Raw genomic sequence first — 19,317 nt, 5'->3', positions numbered from 1 at the left:
TTTTAGAGTGGGAGCAGGGAAGGCCTACCTGGGGAAGTGACATCTGAGCTAACATCTGAAGTATGAGTGGGAGTTAACTAGGTGATGTGGGAGAAGGGCATTCCAGGCAGAAGGAACAGTTCCTGCAAAGGCCCAGAGTATTGGGGTGGGGGGTTGGGGTGCAGAACACTCAAGAACTGGAAAAAGGTCAGTGTGGCTAGAGGGCAGAGAGTGACGGGTGTGTTGGTACGTGGGACTAGAGCCTGGCAAGACAAAGCCAAGAGACATATATAAGATCAGTGGAAAACTGTATGTGGCATAGTCTTAGTTGTTCCCCAATACTCATTTTCCCCCTATTTCTTTAGAATTTGAACTCCAGAGTTTTGGCTTGGTACGTGCCAATTAAAGACCACATCCCAGATTTCTTTGCATATAGATTTGCCCAGGTGACCACATCTGACTAATGGGTTGTGAGCAGAAGGGCAGGCTTCTATTTCCTCCTATTTTCTTCTCTCTGACTAGAGCATAGACATATGGTTGGGGCTGGAGGAGCTGTCCTAGACCATGAGATGGATGCCATATGCTGAGGACAGCAAAGCAACAAGATAGAGGGAAACTGCATCCCCATCACCATGGAGCAGCCATAGCCCTAGATCGTTAGACTATATGTGACAAAGTGATAAACTTCTCACGTTTAAACTACAGCTTTTCGGTCTTTATCATGGAAGTTATATTCTCAGTGACTGTTACCATCTGAATGTTTTCATCTTCCCAAAATTTGTGTATTGAAATCCTAACCTGTAATGGTGTTAGGAGGTAGGGCCTTTGGGAAGTGATTAGTAGGACATGAGAATAAAGCCCTCAGGAATGGGATTGGTGCCCTTACAAAAGAGATTCTAGTGAGCTCTCTTACCCTGTCCACCATGTGAAGACACAGTGAGAAGATTGTCACCTGTGAACAATGAAGTGGACTCTCACCAAACCAAATCTATCAGCATCTTGATCTTAGTTGGACTTCTCACCCTCCAGAACTGTGAGAAATAACGTTTGTTGTTTAAGCCATCCGTCTATGGTATTTCTGTTGTAGCAATCCAAATGGACTAAGACAGTGGTACACCATTGAAGTTCTAGATGATGGAATCAGATTTCCATTTTGAAATAATCACTCTGGCTGATGTGTGGAAGACAAAAGCAGTGAGAACATTCAGAAGCCATTGCAGCTCCTTAAGGAGGATGATGTCTTGGACCTGTGACCAGACCCCAGTAGAACAGCTTTTGCCTGGTATAGTGGAAAGACCATGGACTCTGGCCTCAAGGAGGGCTAAGTCCACTGAATCCACTACTCTAGCTACTATCATGAGCAAGTTACTTAGCTTCTCAGTCTCATCTGTAAGTTCATGTTAAGGTGGTTTTTAGAGGGTGTATGGTTAATTTTAAGTCAGCCTTCAGACTTGAACTGCAACATTGGCTCTTCTCTGGATCTCCAGCCAACAGGTGTACCCTGGAGACTTTGGACTTGCCAGCCTCCATAATCACTCTTTTCATAAGATAAACAAGCAGTTCCTTAAGATAAATCTCCCCATTTTTCCCTCCCTTCCTTCTCTCTCTATATGTATATCATATGTATATGCACATACATATACACACATACTAGGTATATATACACACATATGCTATTAGCTTTGTTTCTCTGGAGAACCCTAACACAGGGATAGATTTCTATGGATCTATAATATACAGAGCTAAGTACATGAATATGAAGGGTACAGTTAAGTGAATTTGCACAAGGTGTTCATAGGTCAATTTAAGAAAGCACCAGAAATTGGAAAGGGTTTTGCCTAACTCATTAGTGGGTGAGTATAAGCAGCCTGGGACAAGGGCTGAAATAATTGGGGCACTCTAGCCCATGTGAACTCTCAAGACTGGCCATCAGGGCTCTCTGCCAAGACAGGATCCCATATTGAGAAGAAATTGCTGGGGGGAGAATCAACATTGAGCAGAATAGGGACGATAAAAAGACAAGGCTCAGATGATAATGGGTAGGGGAGCAGAGCCAAGAAATCTTAGAAAGCATGCTGCCATATTCTTTATTACTACATGAAAATAATGAATACAGAAAAGGGAGCTCTGTGAAGTTAGAAGAGCTGTTCTGACCCACACTTCCCTAAAAGTTCAGGAAAATTAATCTCATATAGAAATAAGCAACAGAAAAGTATTGAGGTCAAGTCAATTATAGTTGTAAGAGAATAGGAAGCAGAACCACAATACTACCTACAGGCAAAGAAAGCATGCCAGAAAGACATGCCCACAGAACAGAGAAAACCTGTAACTGTAACTATTTAGAAAAGAGATAAAAGACATTAAAAATAATACAAGACATAAAAAGACAACATACGTCAAAGTTAGAGACATTCTGAAATGAGATGACTGAACTCAGAAGAGAATTGGAAATGAAAGAAAAGAAGGTAAGGCTACTCTGGAAAAATGTTTCAGTGAATTAACAGAGTAGATAGGACCAGAAGAGAAAAGAAGAATTGAAATGAAATTTTAAAAGATGAAAAGGAGAGACGCCTGGGGGGCTCAGTGGTTGGTTGAGCGTCTGCCTTCGGCTCAGGGTGTGACCCCGGGGTCCTGGGATCAAGTCCCACATCGGGCTCTCCTTGAGGAGCCTGCTTCTCCCTCTGCCTGTGTCACTGCCTCTCTGTGTCTCTCATGAATAAATAAAATCTTTTAAAAAAAAAAGATGAAAAGGATTCAAAGAAGGAAAATTACAAATATTGAAGATAGGCAAGTAAGACTCAATGCACAGTAAATAGAAATCTCTGAGGAGGAAAATCAAGGCAAGAACCGAAAGAGATAGGAGATAGGATGGGCATCCCTGTCTCCCAGCACAGTGAGGCCTTAGACCAACCCCCACAAGGAATGAGGCCTCATGCTAACAGCCACTTATTGAGCTTGGCTGTGGGTCTTCAAGTCTCTAAAGGACTGCAGTTCTCTCTGTAACCTCAGAAGAGACCCTAAATCAGAACCATCCAACTAAGCCACCCCCAAACTCCTGATCTCAGAGGCTGGGAAATAATAAATGCTTATCATTTTAAGCCACTAAGTATTAGAGTGATTTTTTTATGCAGCAATAGATAACTAATATAATAGCATTAGGGTAGCTTCCAGTATGGGGCTATTTCAGTATCTCTGCTAAGCCTAATAGATGTCTTGCCGTGAATATATGTTCATTTCTTGGGTATAATCCTAGGAGTGAAAATGCCAGTATCTTATTTAAAGGGGCAAGGGTAGATTTTTGTGGGGCTTAAAGGTTATATAATCTTGGAGCCCCTCTTAAGAAAAAAATGATAAAATTATGAGCATAATATTAGGCAGGAAAGTGAATATTTATTTAGAATGAGAAACAGGGGTACCAGGGTGACTTTGTCAGTTAAGCTTCTCCCTTCCACTCAGGTCATGACCCCAGGGTGCTGGGAACAAGTCCTGGGTTGGGCTCCCTGCTCAGCAGGGAATCTGCTTCTCCCTCTGCCCCTCTCTGCTGCTTGTGCATGCATGCTCTCTTTCTCAAATAAATAAATAAAATTTAAAAAAAGGAATGAGAAATGAAATCATAACCAATTATAAACTCTAAAAAGCTGACACAAATATCACAAAATCTGGAAAAATTAGCAATTTTTTAGAATATCCTATAGTACTTTTACACTACATTTCTTGGCTGGATACTCTGATCACATCTGTACATGACAACAATTTTATAATATCAGTGTCTAAGAAAAAATGGAAAGATAATTTAGTCTTTCCTCGGCATGGGTGATCAAAATAATTTTTGTAGCTTTAAAGAGTTTGCTTTGACTTCAAAACTCACTGATCTTGGGGGGATCCCTGGGTGGCTCAGCGGTTTAGCGCCTGCCTTTGGCCCAGGGCACAATCCTGGAGTCCCAGGATCGAGTCCCACATCAGGGTCCCGGCATGGAGCCTGCTTATCCCTCTGCCTGTCTCTCTCTCTCTCTCTCTCTCTCTCTCTATTATGAATAAATAAATAAATAAATCTTAAAAAAAAAACCTCACTGATATTGTCGTGTCAATCTTTGTGTTGTCTAATTAGGAAAAACTGCTACCAAGTTTCCTTTATATATGAGCTATGTGATTTCAGGGCATAATTAAATATATTCCTGACAAGAGAGAAGTTCCATTTTTGTGTCAATGAGAACTGAATTCTCTATTTACAGTTTTACACACCTGATGATTAGAAGAATCTTCCACAGACAAACTTTTGGCTCCCCACATTTCAAACATTGTTTGTCTTCCTTACTCATACACTGCTGGTACTAGGTATTATAGGACATGTCCATTTTGCATGTCTGATCACACATATGCATCTGTTGGTGTAGTGAATGGGCACCAGTCATCATTCTAGAAGACAATCTCATGCCAAAATGAGTTAATAATGAACTGTACATAAAAATGCCTGAAGATTCCACAACTATACCCCACTACATTGGTTGAATAGTGCTTCCCCACCAAAAGATCCTTGTCCTTGTCCAAACCTATACATGTGACATTACTTAGTAAAAGAGTCTCTGTGGATGTTAAGGCTCTTGTGATGAGATCATCCTGGATTTTGAATGGGCCCCCAATCCAGTATCAGGTGTCCTTTACAAGAGAAAGGTAGAGAGAGAGACTCAAGAGTCAGAGGAGAAGGTGGTACGAAGACAGAGGCAGAGATTAGAGTGAAGTGTCTACAAACCAAGGATTTCCAAGTATTGTCAGCAACTACTAGACGCTGGGAAAGAGGCAAGGAACGGATTCTCCTTTGGGGTCTCCAGAAGGAACCAAAGTGGGCAACATCTTGGATCCAGATTGTAAGAGAAATATGTATTGTTTTAAACCAGCAAGTCACAGGAAACTACTATAGCCCCTGAATCCAGATTAAATATCCCAATTTTAGCTTGATCCCAGAAACCACTGTAGAGTTTCAATACCTTCTGCATAAGGAGGGGACGTAACAGAGGGGACGTTGGAGTGGAGAGACAGTGGTCTTAACCAATTTGGGTTCAAATATCATTTTTTTCAGATTTTAGAAAAAGTATGTAACTCTGACTACATTATTGGGCCCCTCCCAGGGCTTTGGAAGGCTCTGGCCAATTTGGGTTCAAATATCATTTTTTTCAGATTTTAGAAAAAGTACGTAACTCTCTGACTACATTATTGGGCCCCTCCCAGGGCTTTGGAAGGCTCTGGCCAAGTGAGAATCCCTGAGACTTAACTGTTTAATAAAGTTTTACAAGAGAGCTACCTATGTATAGAAGGCAATGTAGTGTTACAAAGACAAGCACAAGAACCAGATGGCCTGGATTCAAATCCCAATTTTGTGTCTATCTAGCTGTTGACTTCAGACAAATTACCTGAACTTTCTGTTCCCCAGTTTCTCTGCCTATAAAACATGAATGATAAAAGCAATATAGACCTCATAGAGTTAGTGACCCAGTTAAGTCACGATACATATGAAGTGCATGATACATTTAGCACACATAGAGTAGTACATCCCCCCATGGTAAGAACTCAGTACATGTTATCCATTTTGTGACTTACTAGGTAAGGCATTGTATTAGGCACTTGGGTATCAAGGCAGATGAGAAATGGTACTTGCTTTCAAGAAGCTCACCACCTATAGAGGAAATAGATGTACAAAGTGATAATATAATACTTTATTTTTTTTTAATTTTTTAATTTTATTTATGATAGTCATACAGAGAGAGAGAGAGAGAGAGAGAGGCAGAGGGAGAAGCAGGCTCCATGCACCAGGAGCCTGACGTGGGATTCGATCCTGGGTCTCCAGGATCGCGCCCTGGGCCAAAGGCAGGTGCCAAACCGCTGAGCCACCCAGGGATCCCAATATAATACTTTAAATGCAACAAGATGGATGCTCACCAGACGTTCGAGAACACTGAGGAGGATCCTCAACCTAGCTTGGCAGGGGATAGGGGTCATTCAAGGAAGGCCTTCTGGAGAGGGTGACATCTGACTTGAGTCTCTCATTATGTTTGTATAACAGTATGATTTACTGAGCTATATTAATTTTTATAGTTTTCCTGAGTTTATTGATTCAAATATTTATAGAATGCCTCCTGTTTGCCAGGCACTGTTCTAGAGGTTAGGAATCCTGTAATGGACAAACCAATCAAAAAGCCCTGACCTTATTTATTTTGAAATGTATTTAACAAAATAAACTGGGTAGAGGAATAGGTATGTAATAAAGCAAATATAGTAAAAGGTTAATTATAGACTATAGATGGCAAGTATATGGATTTTTGCTCTACTCTTCTTTCATTTGTTCTGTATTATTAGAAAATTTTCACAAAAGAAATGTTGGTAAAACAAATATCTGCACAATCGAACATTAAACATCCATTAAAAGTATTTTAGCAGGGCAGTCCGAGTGGCTCAGCGGTTTAGCGCCTGCCTTCAGCCCAGGGCGTGATCCTGGAGACCTGGGATCGAATCCCACGTCGGTCGCCCTGCATGTAGCCTGCTTCTCCCTCTGCCTGTGTCTCTGCCTCTGTGTGTGTGTGTGTGTATGTGTGTGTTCTCATGAATAAATAAAATCTAAAAAAAAAAGTGTATTTTAGCAGAATATTTTAATAGAAAGATGAATATTCTCTATTATAAACAAAATATCCAAAACAGCAGTTATAATTTGATCCAGCTTTATTTTATGTGTATATGGAAGAATTAACACTAAGAACAGCACATGCAAAGGTCCTGGACAGAAGCTTTTTCTGGAGGGTTTGAGGAACTGCAAGGAGGCAGTGAGGACTAGAGAGGAGTAAGGGAGGTAAAAGGTAATAGATGAGGTTATAGAGGTCATGGGCAGGGGCAAGGTTAGTTAGGCTCTTTTGGTTGCCTATTTCTGCATAAGAAACCATCTGAAATTTGGTGGCTTAAAATAGCAACCATTTTTTAAATATCTCACAATTGTGGGTCAGGAATTTGGACAGAACTCAATGGGTGATTTTTCTGCTCCATGTGGCATCAATTGAGGTCACTCAGCAGTGTTCAGTTGGCAGATGTGTTGGCCTGTAGGGTCCAAAATGGTCTCACTGTCATGTCTGGTGCCCTGGTGGGGATGACTACAAGCTGGGCCCCTTTTCCTCTCCATGTAGTCTCCCCAACAGAGTGGTAGGATTTCCTACATAGTGGCTCAAAGTTCCAAGAGCAGGGGACACCTGGGCAGCTCAGTGGTTGAGCATCTGCCTTTGGCTCAGGGCGTGATCTCAGGGTTCTGGGATTGAGTCCCACATCAAACTCCCTATAGGGAGCCTGGTTCTCCCTCTCCCTGTGTCTCTGCCTCTCTTTCTATGTCTCTCATGAATGAATGAATAAAATCTTTAAAAAAAAAAGTTCCAAGAGCAAACGTTTCAAGAGAGGAAATAGCAGTTGCCAGTCTTTTAAAGACCAGGCCCCAGAAATGGGCACAGTGGCACTTCTGCCGTATTGTAGTGGTCAGAGTCATAATGGAGCCCGCCTAGAGTCAAGAAATCAGAGGTGGGCACTGATGCACCTCTCAATGGGAGGAGCGTCAAAGAATTTGTGGCCATCTTTAATCTACAACGTAGGCCCTTATAGGTCATAGTGAGGACTTTGGCCTTTGCTGTGAAAAGGCAAGGAGCCATTGGAGGGTTTGAAGGAGAGAAGTAACATGATCTAGTCCACATTTGACAGGACTAGTCTAGCTGTCATTTTGAAAATAAATTGTAGGATGGGACACTTGGATGGCTCAGGTTGTGATCCCAGGGTCCTGGGATCAAGTCCCACACTGGGCTCCCCATGGGGAGCCTGCTTCTCCCTCCACCTGTGTCTCTGCCTCTCTCATGTGTCTCTCATGAATAAATAAATAAATAATTTTTGGAAAGAATAAACTGTAGGGAGGGAAAAAATAGGAAGACCAGGTAGGAGTCTGTTGCAGTAAACGAAGCAAGAGAGGATGGTGGCTTGGGCCAAGGTGGAGACAGAAGGGTCATGAGATGTGGAATTCTGGATGTTTTGAAGACAGAACTATCAAGATTTGCTGATGGATTACAAATGGCTGTGAATAATAAGAAGAGTCCAGGATAACCCAAAACTTTTACCCTAAGCAAATAGTTGACTAGAACAGCTGTTATCAGAGATGGGGGTGACAGCAGGAGCAGTTTGGGGGGTGTATCAGGAGCTGGTTTTTGACACGTCAAGATGCTGTACGTCCAAGTGGGGATCTCATGTAGGCAGTGTGTGTGTGTGTGTGTGTGTGTGTGTGCCTTTTCCATGAAATGAGATTCTATAGGATGAGGATTTTGTCTATTCTGTTCACTGCCTGGCATGCAGTGCCACTTCATAAATATTTGCTTAATACATAAAGTTCATATATTACTGTGGGTTATTTCACATAATCTGACAGTATCACACGCTGATGAGGACTTGGAGCAGTAGGAACTTACATACATCGCTGGTAAGGGCTGTGAATTGGTCAACTACTCAAGGGAATAATTTAGCAAAGTTGAAAATGTGTGTGCCCAATACCCCAACAATTTCACTACTGGGTATATTCCTAGGGAAACGTTATATATAAAATAACAACATTGTTTGTAATCATAAACAGTTGAGAACAAACTAAGTATCAGTCATCAGGAGAACAAATAAATTTACTCACACAGTGAAGTGTTATGTAGTAGCAAAGACCAACATCAACAAGGATAAATCTGGGATCCCTGGGTGGCGCAGCGGTTTAGCGCCTGCCTTTGGCCCAGGGCGCGATCCTGGAGACCCGGGATCGAATCCCACGTCGGGCTCCCGGTGCGTGGAGCCTGCTTCTCCCTCTGCCTGTGTCTCTGCCTCTCTCTCTCTCTCTCTGTGTGACTATCATAAATAAATTTTAAAAAACTGTTAAAAAAAAAAAAGAAAAAAACAAGGATAAATCTTACAAACTTAAAGTAAAGCAAAAAAACAAATTTCAGATTAATATAGTATGGTTTCACTTATATACAGCTAAAATATGGACAACTGCCCCTCAAAGGATAGACAGAAAAATACATAGATATACAGATAGTATAGGTTTTGAAGATGCCTCCATGTTCTCCCTTCTCCATGTTAATCCCATGATTATGCTACATTACATGGCACAGGGGATTGTTGCAGATGTAAGTGAAGTTACTAATCAGGTGACCTTAAAATAGCCTATCTGGGTGAGCCTAACTAACCTAGTCATATGAACCCTTTAGAAGCAGGAAAGTTTTTCCAGCTGGAAATAAGAGACATTCCAAGTGTGATAAAGATTCGATGCACAATTACGGACTTGGGGGCAGCCTCCAGCTAATAGCCTGCAAGTAAATGAGAACTTCAATTCCATAACTGCCAAGAACTGCCAACAAACTAAATGACCCTAGAAGCCTACACTTGCCCAGAGCCTCCAGATAAGGAAACCACCCTTGATTGGCCTTGTAAAGTTCTAAGTAGAGAACCAAGCCAGGCCTGCCTGGACTTCTGTCCTACAGAAGCAAGCTAATGAATAGATGTCTTAAGCCTTTAAATGTGTAAGTTTGTGGTAATTGTTATGTAAGCAATAACACACACACACACACACACACACACACACACACACACACACACTTGTTTAATCAGGCTCTACATATGTAGTAAGAGAATAAAGAAATATATGGAAAGGACAAACACCAAATTCAGAGTGGGTGGTTGGTGGTAGGGTAGGGTTGGTGGCTGTTGGAGAGGAGAAGATAAGGAGATTAAACTGTACAGGCAATATTTTATTTGAACTAGGAGGTGGATATGTTATTTTTTATACTTTGCTTTTCATCTATTTTATAACCATTTTAAAGATTCCTGACCTTCAGTCATACTCTAGAAAGAGTAGAGATGAAAGACTCTGAGATGCCCTTTGGGCTTGGACAATGAGTCTCCCCAAAGGACTGTGCCAGACACCTTCTGCTTTCTAGAAATATCTTGTAACCTTTGGGAGAAGGATGGAGTCTCCATAACAACTAAGATTGAATTTCCCTCCACCCAATAAGAGTATGCTAGAAGATGGATTTAATTTAACCAAAAGAAAAAAAAATTTCTACACACTCAAATTTATGTTGAATGAATGAATGAATGAATGAAAAGATGAATTATAAATGGATGCCCAAGTCCCATAGAATCCCCATCAAGACTGTATTTAGGGGCACTGGGTGGCTCAGTTGGTTAAGCATCTGCCTTCAGCTCAGGTCATGATCTCAGGGTTCTGGGATAGAGCCTCACATGGCGCTCCCTGCTCAGTGGGGAGTCTGCTACTCCCTCTCCCTTTGCCCTTCCCCCCCGCTGCTCATTCTCTTTCTCAAATAAATAAAATCTTTAAAAACAATAGAATATTGTGTATCAGACCAGAGTGGAATAGGAGAATATTGTCCCATTGAAGAATAATCCACAAGTCATCTGAAAGTAAATAACCTTGGAGTTAAAAAAAAAAAAGATGTGAGCCATATGATAACTGAAAATTTTGATTTGGTTTGACTGGCGCCCCAACCCCTCCTCTGAGAGCTCCCCAGAGGCAGGTCAGAGAAAGAGTTCTGCAGTCCTGGACAGAATCCTGGGGCAGGAATGCCTGGGTGGCTCATCAGTTGAATGTCTGCCTTTGGCTCAGGTCATGATCCCGGGGTCCTGGGATCGAGTCCCTCATTGGGTTCCCTGCAAAGAGCCTGCTTCTCCCTCTGCCTGTGTCTGTGCCTCTCTCTCTCTCTGTGTCTCTCATGAATAAATAAATAAAATCTTTAAGAAAAAAGAAAAAGAATCCTGAGGCAGTTTAAAGCTCAAAGCCACCCCTACCCCGGCCCCCCAGAGACTCTGTGCTAATGGCCCTGATGATAACAAATGATTCTGTGTGGCCACAGCCACCTCTTACACTGACTGGAGGCAAACTTGATTCAGAAGCATGATGGAGGGTGAAGCATCACATTTCTTATCTGAGCAGAAAGCTGATACCTAAGGAATGCAACCTGGGAGCGGTCCAGAAAGAAGATTTGATGGTTGTACAGGCTGTAGGGAAATGGCTTTCCTGTCCCAAGGAAAGAGGAAGGGCCACTGGGACGTGATGAAGAACTCCAATCACAATCACCACTGAGGTTTGGACGGGGAGGTCCGAGGAATGTAGTAGGAGATAGGCCTTGGGGTCAGACTCCAGGCTGGGTCTCTTCCAGAGTCAGTCCTTCACTGACTACTGGATGTCAGAGGCTACTCTCCTCAGCCATTAAGACCAAATGTGTACTTCTTTGAAGTTACCAACAAATTTCCAGAAGGAAGTTCATTAGTCAGGATGTTTTCTGCTGGCAAATACTAGATTTGCAACTCAAATTACCTTGAAATTAGGAAAGTGGGACACCTGGGTGTCTCAGCAGTTGAGCATCTGCCTTCCGCTCAGGGCATGACCCCGGGATCCAGGATCGAGTCCCACATCCAGCTCCCTGCGGGGAGCCTGCTTCTCCTCCCTCTGCCTGTGTCTCTGCCTCTCTGTGTCTCTCGCATGAATAAATAAAATCTTAAAAAAAAAAAAAAAGAAATTAGGAAAGAAGTGGGGAGGAGGGGCATTTACTGGATTACATGCCTGTATCAGGCCCAGCTGGATCCAGCAGCTAGAACCATACCAGGAATGTCTCCCTCTATCCGCTGACTCTTTCCCTGTGATTTCATTCAGATGACCTCTCTCCATGTGGAGGCCAACATCTTAAGGCTTTCATCACACCAGTTTAGCAACCTTAGAGGGGAAAAAGGCACCTCATTCCCAGTAGTTCTAGAAAAACTGCAAGAATTGAGTCTCATTGGACTGGCTTGGGTCACCAGCCCATCCCTCATCCACTGTGACCAGGACAGCAGCTGGTCAGGTCTGTGTTGAATTTAGGCAGGTAAAAACCACATGGATTGGGAGTATGGAAGAAGGGGTTTCCCAAAGGTAAACAAGGGTGTTATTATTATTATTACTATTACTATTATTATTTTACCAGAGAATGCATGGCCAGCAGCAACCATAGTGGAGCAAAACAGAAAGAACAGGTGGGACCTAGTCATCTCCCAGAATTTTCTTCTATCTCTTAATAATTTCTGATAGTGATGCCACCTTAAGTTCACCTGAAGAAATTAGGATTCCATAGGTCTGACATAGACCTATGGAAATTGTATTTTTACAAAGTTCCCCCTGGTGGTTCTGCTGAGCAGAGTAGTTTAGGAATAGCTAATTAATTAATCTAGGGGACAACCTTCTTACTCTGCTCCCCACTCGAAATCAAAAGTGAATATATGTGGGGCTCTAGCTTATAACATTAGAATTGCCTTTTTAAGGGCGCCCCAGGGGCTCAGTGGTTGAGCATCTGCCTTCAGCTCAGGTCGTGACCCGGGGGTCCTGAGATTGAGTCCCACATCTGGCTCCCCACAGGGAGCCTGCTTCTCCCTCTGCCTGTGTCTTTGCCTCTGTTTCTCACGAATAAATAAATCTTTTTTAAAAATTGCCTTTTTACTCAGAGGAGGTAAAAATAAAGGATTATCCTTATATTTTGAGATCAGGGAAAAGAAAGTGTAAATTAACGAACCTGTTTCGAAGCCCATCCCCCACCTGCCCCTAATCCTAGACAAATGGGAGATAAACAGAAGTGGCTCCTAAGATGTTGGGCCAGTTAGCAGGCCCACTGGGGCTCCTCATGCATGCAGTAACTCATTAACTCTCCTGCTCCGAGGGCAGTAATCTGTCATTGCGATCAGAGAGTTGCTGAGGCCGGGCTCTGTCTCAAAAGGCGGTGATCGTCACCCCAGCTTGGGGTGAGACAGGGAAGGCCATGACTGGAGAGGACCCAACACGAGGGAGAGGTACTGGACCTTAGGTAACTTGATTTTAACTCCCTGCCAGTAGTTGCTTACCCTTGAGAATTCAGGACAAGCTGGAGATGGATTAGCAACAACGGTAGAAGGTGCAGGGGGATGGGCAGGATTAGCCAAATCGTCCAATCCTGTCCTCCAGAGCCGATCAGAAGACACTGGTCAATTTACTACTATTATTGCTCATGTCTCCATCATCTCTGTTGTGTGTTCTTTGAAGGCTGAAGCTCTGCCTCACATTTGGTCCTGGTCCCAGCACCTAGCCCAGTACCTCATAGGCTGCAATTTCTGAAGCAGTATTTTCTAATATGGGTTTTATAACTCTGCAGAACACTTTCTCAAAGCCCTTGAAAACTGGAACTGACGCTACATAGAGTCTCTGGAGCTTCGAAGAGACAGCAGGGTACAGCCAGAGAATGCCCCCGGAAAACAAAGTCAGATATGGGGCCAGGATGGTGCCCGGCACATAGCAGGTACACAGAGGTTCACAAAATTAATGAGGCCCCCACTGGACCAGAGAAGAGGACCAGCACCTGGTATGGTGTCAGGTCTTGGTCACCTCAGGAGTCAAACCAACCCCCCAGGGATGGTCTGAGTAGGAGTAACTGCCAGGACAATAGCCAAAAAGAAAGGACGGCTATAAATTTAGGTCTCAACCAAACCAAAAGAAATGATGGTTGTGTCCAGGCTTTACTGAAGAGTGTGCTGATGAGAAAACAAGACAAAACAAAACACATGGTAAGGGTACAGGTCAAACCTCTCCTGCTCCGTAAAAATAATGGTGACAATGTAATTTGTAATAACCTGCATTTTATGAAAACCAAGCACCATGCCCATGTCCTATACGAGCATTGGGAGATTCAGAAAAATCTCACAATGACCCTGTGGTGGTCTACTTTTATAGACTTAAGGAGAATTAAGAAGATGTCCCCTATCTCCCAGCTTGTAAGTGGTGGGGCTGTTTTTGAACCTAGATCTGCATGACTCTAGACCCCACATAGGACCCCCTACACTGTCTGTCTCTTTTAAGGGGACAAATATATTCTGTGCTATTTATGAATGAGTCAGATCTCTTCTTGGCTCTTCCCTCTGTTAGCAAAGGAATCTGGCCAGTGAGTCCCTTATTCAAGCCCCAAAGGAGGCCTGGACCCCAAGGGCTCTGACTCTCAAGAGACAGCTCCTAGAACGCCAGGGCCCCTGAATGATTCCTGTATTTTGAGATAAGAAAGGCTCTCATGGTCATGACTAGAGTCTATGGACCAAGTGCTAAGCAGGGTTTCTTGGGGCAGAGAAAGCCCAACTTGGGGCAGAGAGACAAAGGCTGTGTGTGGATCCAGGGAACATCTGCGCTTGAGTTCTCTAAGCCCTTTTCCCCCCAAGAGTCTTCAAGAGCAGGGTTTTAAGACCTCACTGGGGCTAGGCCAGGGTGGAGGGAACTCCCTACCTCAGGGCACAGGAGTCTGTGCTCACAGAGTGGAACTGAGACATAGAAGGACAGGGAAAGGGACAGGGAATGAGATGAAGACCCAGTTAGAGCAGCAGCTTCCCTGCAGCCACCTGCCTGGTTGAGATGGAAACACTGATTCCAGCTCCTGCCCCCAGACAGGCTAAGAATATCCCAGAAAAGCAACAGCCACCACCCCCGCCCTTCTTGATCTGCTCCTACATCTGGAGTGCTATGCTGGGTGCCAGCAGGGGCAGGGAAGAGACAGAGTGGGGGCTGATGCTTGGGGTGGGTACAGAAAGGGAGGAGGGGAAAGAGGGCTAGGTGGAGGCAGGACAAGGTGACTCAGAAATACAGCTACTAGAGGAAGCTGGAAGGATGGGGCAGAGAGTGCTGTGCTCAGGAGGTGAAGTCAGGAGCTGGGGAGCTGGGGAGAGAAGATCCAGGGGTGAGGATGAGAAGGGCTGGCCTTGGTAACCTGAAAAGGAGACAAGGCTTTATGAAGGAAGGAATCCGAGCCCATGGCAAGGAAAAGGAGCCCCCAGCACATCATCATCCTCCTCTGACCCCTAATCCCGGGCCTCTGGCATGTGAGCATCAGTCCCTTCTCTCCCTGCCCCAGGACACTTCCTCATCCGTGCTTTCCAACCCCATTCTCTGCTCCTACTAAAGAATAAACCCCTCTTTGGCCTCCTCCGTTCAGTCCTTCTAGCAACGGGCCTGTGGGAGTGAGAAGGATGTGAGAGTGTGGGGTCTTCCTCTTGATAACTGGCAGCACCTAACCTTTGTCAGGTTCACCTCTTCTCTCTGCCCATCCCCTTTGCCCACCCCCTACTGTTGCCTGGGGAAGGCTTCTCCTTCCACTGCCTCTTGGGGCCTTACTCCCTTCCACCCTAGCTTTCCTGGGCCAAGGTCTTCGGGAGAGGGAAGGACACGGCTGGGTGAGTACATAGCCTCTACCTTTGCACACCTCAGGAGCTGAGACCCCGGGGAGGGGATACTGGACCAGTGACGGGGTTGGGGGCAGCAAAATCCAGGCTGTCAGATCCCCAGGCTGAGTCTCCTCCCCTCTAGCTGTTCTAAGAACCTTCCTTGTCATCAGCCTCTGTAGGGGCCCCTTAGAGACATAGGACAGACACAGTGACCTTAAGTTCTGGGGCCTCCGGCCTTCATGTTTACTGGGGAGTCCCTGAATCACCCTGGCATCCTGGCCTTTGTCATTTCAGAACTTTTCAGGGGCCCCACTAAAGCCTGGGACACCTTGGGAGATTTACATTACTGTGAGCCTGAGCACCCTCCCCTTAGTCTCCTGGGCTGAACTGCAGAAGTGCCCGCCTCTCAGATGCTGTGCGCGCGCAAAGACTGAGCCCATTGGGCAGAAACACCGTACAGAGAAGCAGACAGGGCTGGAGCTGGGAAATGAAACCGACTTACAGGATGGGTTTTATTTAGAGTCAGAATTGTAGAATTGGAATCGGCTCTAGGAATCGTTTTTTAAGTCCAGTCCTCAAGATGGTATCTGATTTCTTTAATATTCATTTTGTCCAATAATAAGTAAAATATATGGAATCCCTGCATTTTAATATGAAGAGAAGGAGGCCCAGAGAGTTCAAAGGACTGGAACTCTACCTCTTGCTTCCTAGACTATGGCCTCTCCGACAAGGAGATAAAAACAGCCAAGGGGCTGAAGAGTCTGAGGAGCACTGCCCGGAGATATTCCCTTAGAGATGGGGCTCATCTTCCCAGAGCGGGTCAGTGAAGGGCTCATGTCTTCGGTGAAATTGGTGGTGATCCTCATCAGTAAGGCTGTGCTCCTCCACAGGCTAATAACTTGGTCTGCGCTTTCCAATTCTTGGTCTAGGCCCGAAGTTCTTGCCTTTAAAGAGCCTTCAGGAATAACCATTTATCTGGACAGGGCGGTGTTCTAGGTAACCTATGAAGTGATGGAGACAGATAAGGAGCCTGGTGCGGGGTCAGGAGGTGGGGGAGTGGGTTCTCATACAGCCAGTACTGTCCCGGAGGAGCTCGCACATCCATGAGAAATGGACAGACGAGAAGTGACCTACAAATACTACTACAGATAAATGAATCAATCATAGAATATAGGGATCCCTGGGTGGCGCAGCGGTTTGGTGCCTGCCTTTGGCCCAGGGCGCGATCCTGGAGACCCGGGATCGAGTCCCGCGTCGGGCTCCCTGCATGGAGCCTGCTTCTCCCTCTGCCTGTGTCTCTGCCTCTCTCTCTCTCTCTGTGACTATCATAAATTAAAAAAATAAAATAAAAAAAAATCATAGAATATAGACCCTACACACAGCCCAACTAGAAGCAAGACATAAGCTCCCTCTCTCCTCCATTAACTTTTTTTTTTTTTTTTTTTTAATAACAGAAATGCTGTTGTGACACCTGGGTGGCTCAGTGGTTGAGCATCTGCCTTCAGCTCAGGGCATGGTCCCAGAGTCCTGGGATCAAGTCCTGCATCAGGCCTCCCACGGACAGCCTGCTTCTCCTTCTGCTTTGTGTCTCTGCCTCTGTGTGTCTCTTATGAATGAATAAATAAAAAACAGAAATGCTGGGTTTTCTTTTTTTAATGGATCTGTTTTGTCTGCTTCCTTTGAAAATTCCATCCATGTTCATTTTGCACATCTTTGACTCAGGAGTCAGAGCCCGGCCCTGAAACAAGTTGTTATGTAGCAGCGGTGTTGGGGAAAGAGGTGGGAAAGACTGATATCAGCAAGAGCACTAGATCCCTTGCAGTCAGTCCAAAAAGGCTTCTCGGAGGAGGTGGATTTTCAAGAGTTTGACAGAGGCGGCAAGGTAGTGGTTTGAGAAAGAGTGCTGGCCCAGTGGTAGGAGCTCAGTGATTCAAGAGGGATAACCAAAGTACGAGGTGGAAAGGGTGAGCCTGAGAAAGAGGGTCTGAGGCGGGCCAAGGTGAAGAACGAGAAGGGGAGTAAGACCTTTTAAGGTACCCATTTTGGGGACCCTGAAGCAAGGAAGAGGATTCTGGATTCTGACCCAGAGGATACCACGAGCCACAACTGAGCCTGGAGTGGGGGTACCTTGGTGGTGACATCTGTGGGTGCTGCACAGATAGATCATTCTGCATGACACCAGTAATAGGCCTTACGTCAATGAGGGACTCCCTGGAGTAGAGCTGGGAGGACCCACGTGCCTATTCAAATCCACGTGTTTCTGCTAGGGCAACTCGTCTCTGTGGGGCCTGTCCTTAACTACTGGAAGCCTACGGTTCCTTGGGTGTCAGATAAAGGCTGACTCAGAAGACCTTGTAGGAGGAAGTGGGACCAATTACAGGAGCTGAATAGAGGGAACATTTGTGGGTTGTTTTTTTTTTTTTTTTTTTTTTCAACTAGGGGGAGAAGGAGAGGTGGGATAGGTCAGCTTGGGCTGCAGGGGAATACTGATCAGATCTCAGGGAACAGGAGAGACCCTGCTGAGCGCATATTGGGTGCTGAGTCAGGAATGGGGGACAAGTCTGCACATGTAGCGTGGTAAAGAGAGAGGGAATCAAGACAACCAGACCACAGGCCTCCGGGAGGGTGTGAGTGAGCAGAGGCTGTGAGAGCGCTGAGAAAAGCTGGTGCCTCTGGTGGCTGAAGCTGCAGCCTAAGGGGATTCTGGAACAGCGAGAGTGTAAGGAACCACACCCACACCTATGCTTGCACACAGACCGACAGGCAGCAATCCTCCGAAGTCATTCTGGTGGTCTGTGAGGAACATGGAGGTGACAATTCTGTGGGTTTGGCTGAATTCATAGCAGAGGCTTTTCTCCCCATCATACCCACCTCCAAGGCCCACTTATGAAGCTTGGAAGACTTCTGTGTTGGGGAGCTACAGGGAGCAGGGCTGGAGGAGGGTGGACACTGTCCTATAAGGCAGATAGAATAGTCCCAGAAGCAGCTGGGCTCAGGGCCTGCAGGTAAGGCCCAGAGCACAGAGGCCTTGTGGGTGCTGAGGAGGGAACAGAGGAACGGGCAGGCCCTAGCCTAATAGCTTGCAGCTGGGAGTGGGGGCAGCTGGGATCGGAATGGCAGGAAGAATTTAACAATGAAAACCCACCTTGACTGGGACCCAGGCCTGGGTTGGAGGCTGAGCCAACCCTCTTGGGCCTCCCTCCGCACAGATCAACGAGCCTGAGGAGACCAACCCATTCAATTTCCAGCGCTTCCCCGGGAGCCAATCATTCGTCACTTACCCTGAGTGTGGGACCAGGGTGTGTTGGCGGGGAAGAAGAGCACAAGAGGAGCCACCCAAGGACCCGAGCCTAGGGCCTCTCCCCGCAGCTTCAGCTGCAGAGAATCAGGCCTGCGGCAACGGCAGAGCCAGGCATATATCTGAGGGTCTTGCGGCCCCCAGAGCAAAGGCCCCCAAGGAGGGGGTTTGTGACCTGCAGGAAGGTCCGGCCCGCCAGCACCCCATCCCAGGTAGAGCAAGGATACACCTGCGGCACTCCCCCACCCACAAGCACCATGCGGGAGGCCGCACGGGATGAAGGGAGGAGAGGAGAGCTGAGCTAATCGACCTGTGACCAGACGGGAGAAGCCAGAGCAGCTGGGCCCAGCAGGTGCTGGGGCGCCCCGGTGAAGGCACTCGCTGCCCCACGGCCCTCAACACATAATGAAAAGGGGGGGAGGCTGTTCCCACGGCTCCTCTGCTTCTCTCGCGATCCAGGACATCAAAACAAGCCGACCCAGGGCCTTAGGACTTGGGGGGTGACGGTGAGAAGGAGGGGCCCAGCCAGACCCCTCTCCCCAGCGCTGACCCTGAGGAGGCCCTTCGAGCCAGGGCCACCTCCTCCTCCTTTCCCCTTTCTGGTGAGGGCAGAGGACCAGAGACCGAGGGTGGGGGTGGGGGCGGGACTCGAGATCGGAGTGCGAGCTCCTATTGGCCAGGGGAGCTGCCAGTCGGGAGCGCAGCTCGGGCGAGGATTGGCTGCGTGGGGCGGGGCGCGGCGCGGCTAAAGCCGGGGCCCAAGGGGTGGGGCT

At 46.0% G+C, this 19,317-nt stretch overlaps 1 long non-coding RNA gene across 3 annotated transcripts in view; it reads left to right on the top strand.

The window, feature by feature from the left end:
• The window catches only part of LOC140625358 (uncharacterized), a 37,084-nt gene extending 20,178 nt beyond the window's left edge, over window positions 1-16,906 (top strand). Inside the window, exons 2-4 of one of the 3 annotated variants that reach the window (XR_012024707.1) lie at window positions 13,200-13,343; window positions 15,958-16,065; window positions 16,701-16,906. This is a non-coding gene — a long non-coding RNA (uncharacterized lncRNA). Of the gene's footprint in view, window positions 1-13,199; window positions 13,609-15,957; window positions 16,066-16,700 lie in introns of all 3 variants that reach the window. The other 2 variants (XR_012024708.1, XR_012024706.1) reach the window with 2 other exon arrangements.
• The last annotated feature ends 2,411 nt before the right edge of the window (window positions 16,907-19,317 follow it).

The sequence above is a fragment of the Canis lupus genome, chromosome 36 (genome assembly GCF_048164855.1).
Source record: "Canis lupus baileyi chromosome 36, mCanLup2.hap1, whole genome shotgun sequence".
NCBI classification, from domain to species: Eukaryota; Metazoa; Chordata; class Mammalia; order Carnivora; family Canidae; genus Canis; species Canis lupus.
The sequence above is the reverse complement of the archived record's forward strand: the minus strand, read 5'-3'. Positions and strand labels throughout refer to the sequence as shown.